This window comes from Schistocerca cancellata, unplaced genomic scaffold, assembly GCF_023864275.1.
Source record: "Schistocerca cancellata isolate TAMUIC-IGC-003103 unplaced genomic scaffold, iqSchCanc2.1 HiC_scaffold_1106, whole genome shotgun sequence".
Taxonomy (NCBI): Eukaryota; Metazoa; Arthropoda; class Insecta; order Orthoptera; family Acrididae; genus Schistocerca; species Schistocerca cancellata.
Window position 1 is genome coordinate 5587431 of NW_026047105.1, and position 12934 is coordinate 5600364.

Below are 12934 nucleotides of genomic sequence, written 5' to 3' on the forward strand. Positions count from 1 at the left end.
TGTCCGCTCTTTGCACTAACTGAGTCAGACTCTTTCGTTAATAAGTTTACAATCAAATTATTACTATCATCTAGCTGCGATGTTTTGCGGTTTCCGCCGAAGATGCTCATTAACAGTTACTAGGAGGCCGATACACGTTTAAAAATTAACTGATATGTTTGGTTTGTGTAGCACATGTAAATCGAATTAATTCCCTCAAAAGTCACGTTCATTTAAGACAGCACGTTATTTTCTCCGTTGACTATTATTCCATTTAATTTTAATGTGGAATAAACTATTATTATTATTATTATTATTATTATTATTGTTGTTGTTGTTGTTGTTGATGTTGTTGTTGTTCAGAGACAATCCAACAGATGGTTCACCTCCCTCTCGTGATACTGCGATCGAAAACGCAGGACACTATAGTCTTTCCTTAACTCGGTTTTTATTACCACAGTTTCTTTTATATGATTCACTACTATGAATGGCCACACTGTAGCCCGATAATAAATTTCCAAACATGGTCTATAATTGAAAGTTAAGTTGCGATGCGAAGTTTGAATAGTAGCTTCAGCAACAACTGAAGTTCTTAAATTGGAATTAATTATGTCGATCTTATATCGATAGAGATGTTCGCTGGATGTTAACGTTATCACAATTCTCCCAGTTTTCATACTTTTGACAGTAAAACTATTTACATAAGAATTACAGCCTACAGTTGCAGGTTAACTTTATCGTTTACTTAGGTTTCAACGTTAGTAATAACGTCTTCTTCAGGGCATAAAATATTATTTAAATGTTTGCCTAAAACAAGCCATGTCCTAAGTCAACATTATAAAACTTGATGCCTAACCATAAGATTTTGTCACTTCTATTGAGCAACCTGTAGCAAATTCACTTTAAGCCCGTTGTATGCGCCTCGTCGTGTGACTAAAGCTAAACAGCTTTGATCACGTAAATTTTATTTCCACTAAGGTTGCACACAACTGTAGATCATCTTTGAAAGTTGTGTCTTCTAGTATTTGGTACGTAGATGATGCCAGTCATCTCGCGTTAATTGTAATAGTTCGCGTTGCCTCAAGAAGGAGAAGATTTGCACAATTGATCATCATATTGATTACGAAATTTATTTGTATCTCTTTATGTCCATTCTACATTGAAATATAAACATTTGTCATAAATAAAAGGGTTTTAATCTACAATAAATGTATAAGCAGAAACAATGATTATCACTTACTAGTTGCTAGCTCCCTTAATCATTTATTTATGTTTATGTTGTAATTTATATGTTAAAGAGCAAGAAGGAGGAGATAATATCACCATTAAGAGATCCTAAGATCTATTTCAGGGGATAGTCAGACAAAGCCAAATCTTCAATTTCACGCTCAGTATTTTCCGTTGCGCACAATCATTTTACACCCAACTGGAGTAGCATCTTGTACCGGGTGATCACAAAGTCAGTATAAATTTGAAAACTTAATAAACCATGGAATAATGTAGATAGAGAGGTAAAAATTACCACACATCTTTGGAATGACATGGGGTTTTATTAGAACAAAAAAAAAAAAAAAAAGAAGTTCACAAAATGTCCGCCAGATGGCGCTTGACAGAAAAACGTCAGTGACTGCGCATGACAATCGTGTATAAAAGGAGCTGTTATGAGAGAGAGAGAATCAGATGCGCCAGCAGTCGCAACATGTTTACGTTACCTGAAAAGGCGCTGTTAGTGAAGCTGTATTATCAGAATGGGGAATGTGGCCGACCGAGCACAAGGCGTAATGCTGCTGAGACAGTTCAGGAAGAAATGGAGACTGTAGCGGGTTCGTCTGTACACGGGGAAGTCAGCGCTCGTGCAGTCGCACGTCGCACCGGCATTCCATACACTACTATTGGTTGGCACTGAGGCGTACCCTCCGATGCTATCCGTACAAAATCCATCGGCATCATGAACTGTTACCTGGCGATTTAGTGAAGCGGAGGGCATTTGCGGTGTGGGCGTGTCAAAAGATGGCGGAAGATGACGATTGGTTGAGTAACGTGTTGTGGGCCGACGAAGCTCATTTCACGCTCCGAGGGTCTGTCAACGCCCGCAACTGCAGAAATTGGGCTACCGAAAATCCTAGAACTGTCGTGTAAACTTCATTGCATGACGAGAAAGTCACGGTATGGGTTGGATTTACCACATCTACCGTCATCGGGCCTTTTTTCTTCTTCGAGGAAATGCTTGATTCTGGTTTTGTAACTGCTACCTTGACGGGTGAGAGGTACGCTGATATGTAACAGAACCGCGTCATCCCCATCCTGGCTGATAAACACCTGGTGGAATGTAACATGTTTATGCAGGATGGCGCTCCACCCAATATTGCTAGACGCGTGAAAGATCTCTTGCGCGCGTCGTTTGGTAATGATCGTGTGCTCAGCCGCCACTTTCGTCATGCTTGGCCTCCCAGGTCCCCAGACCTCAGTCCGTGCGATTATTGGCTTAGGGGTTACCTGATGTCGCAAGTGTATCGTGATCGACCGACTTCTCTATGAATGCTGGAAGACAACATCCGACGCCAATGCCTCACCATAACTCCGGACATGCTTTACATTATTCTTCGACTACAGCTATTGTTGACGAATGATGGTGGACATATTGAGCATTTCCTGTAAAGAACATCATCTTTGCTTTGTCTTACTTTGTTATGCTAATTATTGCTATTCTGATCAGATGAAGCACCATCTGTCCGACATTTTTTGAACTTTCGTGTTTTTTGGTTCTAATAAAACCCCATGTCATTCCAAACATGTGTGTCAATTTGTACCTCTCTATACATTCTTCCGTGGTTTATTCAGTTTTCAAATTCATACTCACTTTTTGATCACCCTGTATATGGCTAACCCTACCATGATTCTTCTTAGAGTCTTCTGATAGTAGTCATAAAGTGGTCCGAAACCTCGGAAATTTTCAAAAATATGTCTCCCATTTATAATGTTTAGGTTTTATTGATAGTGAACACAAGCTTGCGTGTGTAGTTTGCAGTGGTAAAGTCACGCGATAACATTAAAAATAATATTTTATGCATTCTATTGTATTTATTCTCAGAGTCATTGCGCTTCAGCCCACTGGCTGCAATTTATTGATAATTATGTTATGTAATTTGACGTTGTCTTTTGTTTGTATTGTAACGTCATTGCTAGTTCACGACGTTGTCATCAGTTTAGTTTGTTTGTTGTAGATATTTTATGTTACATACTCGTTACATAATAAATATGTGTAGTGTAAATTGTGTATACTTTTAAGAGATAACTGTTATCAGGAATCACTCCAAGGTAACTAGGGCGAAAGCGCGCTTAGTAGCACAACAGATCACTAGTTGTAACATTATAGAAATTGCAGATACACAGGGTAGCCAAGAAAGCCTATGCGATGAGAAAGAGTTAGCCCTGTTAGCAGCACAAGGCACAGGTGAGGAATATACAAATACTAGGGAACTTTTTGGGGATGATAGATACAGTCAAGCCCATGGTGGGCAATCTGATAGCGAAGACAGGTGTGCCCGCATCTCGTGGTCGTGCGGTAGCGTTCTCGCTTCCCACGCCCGGGTTCCCGGGTTGGATTCCCGGTGGGGTCAGGGATTTTCTCTGCCTCGTGATGGCTGGGTGTTGTGTGCTGTCCTTAGGTTAGTTAGGTTTAAGTAGTTGTAAGTTCTAGGGGACTGATGACCATAGATGTTAAGTCCCATAGTGCTGAGAGCCATTTGAATTTTTGAAGACAGGTAATCGTAAAGATACGGGATTATAATGTAGGGGGTCAAAGTGAATGCGGAACAACTATGAATGATGGCAGATCGCTGTCAGTGACATCGTGACGAGGATGCATATCTGGAGCGCGCTATGATGACTTTCTTGAATACCAAGAAATGGACAGGGTAAAGGGGAAAGATCACCTAAGAAAGGAGGAAGAGAAAGCCACAATAGGAGAGAAGATTTAGATAACACAGGTGTGTTGAACATCCTTGCATACCTAAAAGCAATGGGATGTGAAATGGGTAATAAAATTCAAAAGGTCAACTCTTAATTGGGAAGCCAAATAAAAAAGGAGAATGATGAATTACGCGATGAAATGGCAAGTAAAATTCAAAACATTAGTGTTTAAAGGGGGAGGAAAATTCAAAACGTTAGTGTCGAAATTCAGTCGATAAAACATGAAACGAGGGAAGTGAAAAATGAGGTAGTGACGCTCCGAACAAACTAGAACGAGAGATTGCGGAGGTCAGAAGAACCGCGAACGAGGTGCGATTACTAGCGAGGGGAACAAATCGGACTGTTCTTGAAACATTAGAGAAGACAGAAAATACGACATAGATAGGCAGAGGTGCATTAACGAAGTTGCAGAGGTGCTTGAAAGAAGTACAAACAACGCAGCTGAAAAAGACAGAAATTGCACCAAATGAGGGAGGCTTTGACCATGGAGTTCTCCCAGTTGAAACAAAACATAGAAAGTGAAATCAAGCAATTATCTCAGGAAGCCAGGTCGCAACCTTGTCAAAAATGACATCTCACAAAAGAAATAGTAGGCGATTAGGAAATAACAGAAATCGAAAATGCCAGTTCAATCTCTGCAAGATAATGTCCAAATCCAGACGATACTAGCATGTGCTGGAATGTAAGAGTTGCTCGTCAACTTCAGACTGAAAGCGTATCTGCAGAGCAACGAAATGTCCCTACAGATATGGCCCTGCGTCTACACAGGGCACGACTAAGTCGCAAATTGCGAATACGGAGAACAGCAATGAGGTATGCCATTTGCCTCGTTGTTACCCGATAATACTCACCATGGAACATTTTTCCAGTGATGAAAACGTGATAGGGAGTAGAAGAGAGGATGCCCAAGGTAACGGTAGACAGGGAATGTTTGCGCCAAGTGAGGATATGGTAGACCGAGCAGCAAGAAATTCTAAAGGAATTTTCGATTTTAAGCTTTTTATCTTTGGACGAAAATTCCAGCATTACAAAGACGAGCGTGTTTCACACCCAGAAACTTATATTCGATAATTTGATTTATCATTACCTCATTACTGACCTCTGATGTACAAACTGGACTTCGTTTGTTCACATTTCAAGGGAACATCGGCCAAATGCATGCAGAACATTGCAAAAACGTGCACGCCATACAAAGAGTTTCGTGCCGGATTTTTAAACAAATACTGGTCCAAGGAGACACAGGACAGGGTCAAACAGGAAATAATGATAAGCAGGGTTCCGTAGTCCGGTGAAGTATTTCGAAAATTTGACCAATAAAACTCAGTATTTGGACGACCCATGCACACCGGCTGAGATCATAAGATTGTGCTACATGAAGCTCCCAATTTCCTATCAGCAATCTCTTGTCAGCAGATGTGGAAGTGATGTGGGATTCAAGGGTATCCTAAGAGAGTTGGAGTTCGCTTTCAACGAGCAGCAGGCGCGAGAAAAATGTAGGCAGAGAGACGTGAATATTGAAAGAAGGGAGAACAACGGACGGAATAATAGAGGCCCTAATTGGCAAATCAAAGTAATTCGGACCCCTCAGCAAAACATGTACCATAGATATCCTAGTGGTAACAATGCACAGTTGAAGAACTATGGCATAGAATACAGGCAACAAAAGGAACGCAGATGGGAGAGACAATATAATCGCACATCATGGGGCGACAATTGAGAAACTCGTCAACGGTCTGACCAAGGATGGAGGGGTATGAATAACAAAAAAAATGGTTCAAATGGCTCTGAGCACTATGGGACTTAACATCTATGGTCATCAGTCCCCTAGAACTTAGAACTACTTAAACCTAACTAACCTAAGGACATCGCACAACACCCAGTCATCACGTATGAATAACAGGAATCAGGGACTATCAGTTGAAATTAGACCACCTAACCATGGGAGAGGGCGCCAAAATGACATAGAAACTGAACAATGACTAGGCCAGACGCCGGGCACTACTGAAAATACGCCTGTAAACCGCCTCGGAACATAAATATTATAGAATATGAGGGAGATATGACTTGATGTAAAGGAAACGTTACCCAAACAGAAAATCTATCCGGTGGTAAAAGTACTAATTGGAGGAATTATGGGTACTGCTGTAATAGACAGTGGAAGCGAAGTTTCAGCTATTTCTGATAGGCTATTCTTTAAGTTCAAGTACTCAGTTAATCCACTGATAGTCACAGTACAAAAAACAAAGGTACGAGGTGCGTTAGTTGGAAAGGATATGGAAATATCGCAACAAACACGTCTAGATTTTGAATGCCAAGGATGCCAGATGACTGCAAATCTGTTAATAATACAGAAACTAACAGCTGATATGACAATCGGTGTAGATTTTCTTTCAGCGCAGAAAGCCATCATTTATCTAGGAAGAGGGGAGTTAACGTTAAGGAAAGAGAATAAAATAAAAATCAGATTTGAAGATAACGCAATAAAAGCTCAAATTCCGGCGAGTCGTTTGGAACTAAAATTTATTGACCAACATGAAGTTCAGAGGGAAGAGTATAGAAAAAATAATGAGAATAGAGCAGAGTTCATGTCAGAATGTGAGTAGATTAATGAAATTAACAGGTTAGGTTAGGTTTGTGGAGGTCATTAGAGACGGAGCCCAAGCTCGGGTTAGGGAAGGATGGAGAAGGAAATCGGCCGAGCCCTTTCAAAGGAACCATCCCTGCATTTGCCTGGAACGATTTATGGAAATCATGGAAAACCTAAATCAGGATGGCTGGAGACGGGATTGAACCGTCGTCCTCCCGAATGCGAGTCCAGCGAATGAAATTAAAAGTAAGACTGATTCGCAACTCGATAATATGGAAAACATAGATAATATGGGGAGGTATGGGTAGGAACTTGCATTCCAAAATGACGCAGAGATCTTATCTAAAACGCGATGCATAAGGGGTAGGATTATAAATTTGAAGTAAAGAAACATAGACCATTTCGGGTACATCCTTATGTAATCCCATGGTCATACCGGGAAAGGGTTGTCGGTGAACTACGAAGAATGGACGACGAAGGCGTAATTGAGGCTGCGAGATCAGAGTGGAGCAGTCCTCTATGCATATTAGACAAAAGGAATACCGGAATTCGACTGGTGCTAGACTCACGCCAAATAAATGCCATTATTGTGCCACAGACATATCGCCCTGAAAGGCTTGAGGAGCTCCTTCAAAGATGTCATGGAGTTTCAGTGTTTTCCTCACTTGATTTGCGATATAGCTTTTGGCAGATAGAGCTCGATCCTAATTGCCGGAGATATACGGCCTTTATTGCCTTCAGAAGGTGTTTTCAAATCAAAAGGCTTCCTTTTGGATTAAATATATCTTCAGCTCTATTTATCAGGGGTTTTAGCAAAATATTGAGTGAAGAGTTAGAAGATCACGCGCTATGTAGACGGTATATTGATAGCAGAAAATACCTGGGAGAAACATACATCTACATCTACATTTATGCTCCTGAAGCCACCCAACGGTGTGTGGCGGAGGGCACTTTACGTGCCACTGTCATTACCTCCCTTTCCTGTTCCAGTCGCGTATGGTTCGCAAGAAGAACGACTGCCGGAAAGAATCCGTGAACGCTCGAATCTCTCTAACATTTACATTCGTGATCTCCTCGGGAGGTATAAGTAGGGGGAAGCAATATATTCGATACCTCATCCAGAAACGCACCCTCTCGAAACCTGGACAGCAAGCTACACCGAGATGCAGAGCGCCTTTCTTGCAGAGTCTGCCACTTGAGTTTGCTACACATCTCCGTAACGCTATCACGCTTACCAAATAACACTCTGACGAAACGCGCCGCTCTTCTATGGATCTTCTCTGTCTCCTCCGTCAACCTGATCTGGTACGGATCCCACACTGATGAGCAAGTGTAGGTCGAACAAGTGTTTTGTAAGCCACCTCCTTTGTTGATGGACTACATTTTCTAAGGACGCTCCCAATGAATCTCAACTTGGTATCCGCCTTACCAACAATTAATTATATATGGTCATTCCACTTCAAATCGTTCCGCACGCATACTCCCAGATATTTTACAGAAGGAACTGCTACCAGTGTTTGTTCCGCTATCATATAATCATACAATAAACGATCCTTCTTTCTATGTAATCGCAATACATCACATTTTTCTATGTTACGGGTCAGTTGCCACTCCCTGCACCAACTGCCTATCCGCTGCAGATCTTCCTGCATTTCGCTGCAATTTTCTAACGCTGCAACTTCTCTGTATACTGCAGCATCATCCACGAAAAGCCGCATGGAACTTCCGACACTATCTACTAGGTCATTTATATATATTGTGAAAAGCAATGGTCCCGTAACACTCCCCTGTGGCACGCCAGAGGTTACCTTAACGTCTGTAGACGTCTCTCCATTGAGAACAAAATGCTGTGTTCTGTTTGCTAAAAACTCTTCAATCCAACCAAACAGCTGGTGTGATATTCCGTAGGCTCTTACTTTGTTTATCAGGCGACAGTGCGGAACTGTATCGAACGCCTTCCGGAAGTCAAGGAAAATACCATCTACCTGAGAGCCTGTATGTAATATATTCTGGGTCTCATGAACAAATAAAGCGAGTTGGGTCTCACACGATCGCTGTTTCCGGAATCCATGTTGATTCCTACAGAGTAGATTCTGGGTTTCCAGAAACGACATGATGTTGTTGTTGTGGTCTTCAGTCCTGAGACTGGTTTGATGCAGCTCTCCATGCTACTCTATCCTGTGCAAGCTTCTTCATCTCCCAGTATCTACTGCAACCTACATCCTTCTGAATCTGCTTAGTGTATTCATCTCTTGGTCTCCCTCTACGATTTTTAACCTCCACACTGCCCTCCAATGCTAAATTTGTGATCCCTTGATGCCTCAAAACATGTCCTACCAACCGATCCCTTCTTCTAGTCAAGTTGTGCCACAAACTTCTCTTCTCCCCAATCCTATTTAATACCTCCTCATTAGTTATGTGATCTACCCATCTAATCTTCAGCATTCTTCTGTAGCACCACCTTTCGAAAGCTTCTATTCTTTTCTTGTCCAAACTAGTTATCGTCCATGTTTCACTTCCATACATGGCTACACTCCATACAAATACTTTCAGAAACGACATCCTGACACTTACATCTGTTCTCGATGTTAACAAATTCCTCTTCTTGAGAAACGCTTTCCTTGCCATTGCCAGTCTACATTTTATATCCTCTCTACTTCGACCATCATCGTTTATTTTACGCCCTAAATAGCAAAACTCCTTTACTACTTTAAGTGTCTCATTTCCTAATCTAATTCCCTCAGCATCACCCGACTTAATTTGACTACATTCCATTATCCTCGTTTTGCTTTTGTTGATGTTCATCTTATATCGTCCTTTCAAGACACTGTCCATTCCGTTCAACTGCTCTTCCAAGTCCTTTGCTGTCTCTGACAGAATTACAATGTCATCGGCGAACCTCAAAGTTTTTACTTCTTCTCCATGAATTTTAATACCTACTCCGAATTTTTCTTTTGTTTCCTTTACTGCTTGCTCAATATACAGATTGAATAACATCGGGGAGAGGCTACAACTCTGTCTTACTCCCTTCCCAACCACTGCTTCCCTTTCATGTCCCTCGACTCTTATAACTGCCATCTGGTTTCTGTACAAACTGTAAATAGCCTTTCGCTCCCTGTATTTTACCCCTGCCACCTTCAGAATTTGAAAGAGAGTATTCCAGTTAACATTGTCAAAAGCTTTCTCTAAGTCTACAAATGCTAGAAACGTAGGTTTGCCTTTTCTTAATCTTTCTTCTAAGATAAGTCGTAAGGTCAGTATTGCCTCACGTGTTCCAACATTTCTACGGAATCCTAACTGATCTTCCCCGAGGTCGGCTTCTACCAGTTTTTCCATTCGTCTATAAAGAATTCGCGTTAGTATTTTGCAGCTGTGACTTATTAAACTGATTGTTCGGTAATTTTCACATCTGTCAACACCTGCTTTCTTAGGGATTGGAATTGTTATATTCTTCTTGAAGTCTGAGGGTATTTCGCCTGTCTCATACATCGTGCTCACCAGATGGTAGAGTTTTGTCATGACTGGCTCTCCCGAGGCCATCAGTAGTTCCAATGGAATGTTGTCTACTCCCGGGGCCTTGTTTCGACTCAGGTCTTTCAGTGCTCTGTCAAACTCTTCACGCAGTATCATATATCCCATTTCATCTTCATCTACATCCCCTTCCATTTCCACTGTATCGTCCTCAAGTGCATCGCCCTTGTATAAACCCTCTATATACTCCTTCCACCTTTCTGCCTTCCCTTCTTTGCTTAGAACTGGTTTCCATCTGAGCTCTTGATATTCATACAAGTGGTTCTCTTTTCTCCGAAGGTCTCTTTAATTTTCCTGTAGGCAGTATCTATCTTACCCCTAGTGAGACAAGCCTCTACATCCTTACATTTGTTCTCTGGCCATCCCTGCTTAGCCATTTTGCACTTCCTGTCAATCTCATTTTTGAGACGATTGTATTCCTTTTTGCCTGCTTCATTTACTGCATTTTTATATTTTCTCCTTTCATCAATTAAATTCAATATTTCTTCTGTTACCCAAGGATTTCTATTAGCCCTCGTCTTTTTAGCTACTTGATCCTCTGCTGCCTTCACTACTTCATCCCTCAGAGCTATCCATTCTTCTTCTACTGTATTTCTTTCCCTCATTCCTGTCAATTGTTCCCTTATGCTCTCCCTGAAACTCTGTACAACCTCTGGTTCTTTCAGTTTATCCAGGTCCCATCTCCTTAAATTCCCACCTTTTTGCACTTTCTTCAGTTTCAATCTGCATTTCATAACCAATAGATTGTGGTCAGAATCCACATCTGCCCCAGGAAATGTCTTGCAATTTAAAACCTGGTTCCTAAATCTCTGTCTTACTATTATATAATCTATCTGATACCTTTTAGCATCTCGAGGATTCTTCCAGGTATACAACCTTCTTTTATGATTCTTGAACCATGTGTTGGCTATGATTAAGTTATGCTCTGTGCAAAATTCTACAAGGCGGCATCCTCTTTCATTCCTTCCCCCCAATCTATATTCACCTACTATGTTTCCTTCTCTCCCTTTTCCTACTGACGAATTCCAGTCACCCATGACTATTAAATTTTCGTCTCCCTTCACTACCTGAATAATTTCTTTTATCTCGTCATACATTTCATGTATTTCATCATCATCTGCAGAGGTAGTTGGCATATAAACTTGTACTACTGTAGTAGGCATGGGCTTTGTGTCTATCTTGGCCACAATAATGCTGTTTGTAGTAGCTAACCCGCACTCCTATTTTTTATTCATTATTAAACCTACTCCTGCATTACCCCTATTTGATTTTGTATTTATAACCCTGTAATCACCTGACCAAAAGTCTTGTTCCTCCTGCCACCGAACTTCACTAATTCCCACTATACCTAACTTTAACCTATCCATTTCCCTTTTTAAATTTTCTAACCTACCTGCCCGATTAAGGGATCTGACATTCCACGCTCCGATCCGTAGAACGCCAGTTTTCTTTCTCCTGATAACGACGTCCTCCTGAGTAGTCCCCGCCCGGAGATCCGAATGGGGGACTATTTTACCTCCGGAATATTTTACCCAAGAGGACGCCATCATCATTTAATCATACAGTGGAGCTGCATGTCCTCGGGAAAAATTACGGCTGTAGTTTCCCCTTGCTTTCAGCCGTTCGCAGTACCAACACAGCAAGGCCGTTTTGGTTAATGTTACAAGGCCAGATCAGTCAATCACCCAGACTGTTGCCCCTGCAACTACTGAAAAGGCTGCTGCCCCTCTTCAGGAACCACATGTTTGTCTGGCCTCTCAACAGATACCCCTCCGTTGTGGTTGCACCTACGGTACCGCCATCTGTGTCGCTGAGGCACGCAAGCCTCCCCACCAACGGCAAGGTCCATGGTTCAGGGGGGGGGGGGAGAACGACATGATACGCGAGCAAAAAACATGTTCTAAAATTCTACAACAGTCGGCGTGAGAGATAAAGGTCTATAGTTTTGCGCTTCTGCTCGACGACCCTTCTTGAAGATTGGGACTACCTGTGCTCTTTTCCAATCATTTGGAACCTTCCGTTCCTCTAGAGACTTGCGGTACACAGCTGTTAGAAGGGGGGCAAGCTCTTTCGCATACTCTGTGTAGAATCGAATGGGTATTCCGTCAGGTCCAGTGGACTTTCCACTGTTGAGTGATTCCAGTTGCTTTTCTTTTCCTTGGACACTTTTTTCGATGTCAGCCATTTTTTCGTTTGTGCGAAGATTTAGAGAAGGAACTGCAGTGCGGTCTTCCTCTGTGAAACAGCTTTCGAAAAAGGTGTTTGGTATTTCAACTTTATGCGTGTCATCCTCTGTTTCAATGCCATCATCATCCCGGAGTGTCTGGATATGCTGTTTCGAGCCACTTACTGATTTAACGTGAGACCAGAACTTCCTGGGATTTTCCGTCATTTCGGTGCATAGAATTTTACTTTCGAAATCACTGAAAGCTTCACGCATAGCCTTCCTTACGCTCACTTTGACATCGTTTAGCTTCCGTTTGTCTGCGTTTAAATTTGCAATGAAGCTCTCTTTGCTTTCGCAGTAGTTTCCTAACTTTGTTCTTCAACCACGGTGGGTTTTTCCCGTCCCTCACAGTTTTACTCGGCACGTATCTGTCTAAAACGCATTTTACGATTGCCTTGAACTTTTTCCATAAACACTCAACATTGTCAGTGTCGGAACAGAAATTTTCGTTTTGATGTGTTAGGTAGTCAGAAACCTGCCTTCTATTACTCTTGCTAAACAGATAAGTCTTCCTCCTTTTTTATATTCCTATTTACTTCCATATTCAGGGATGCTGCTACGGCCTTATGATAACTGATTCCCTGCTCTGCCCTTACAGAGTCGAAAAGTTCGGGTCTGTTTGTTATCAGTAGGTCCAA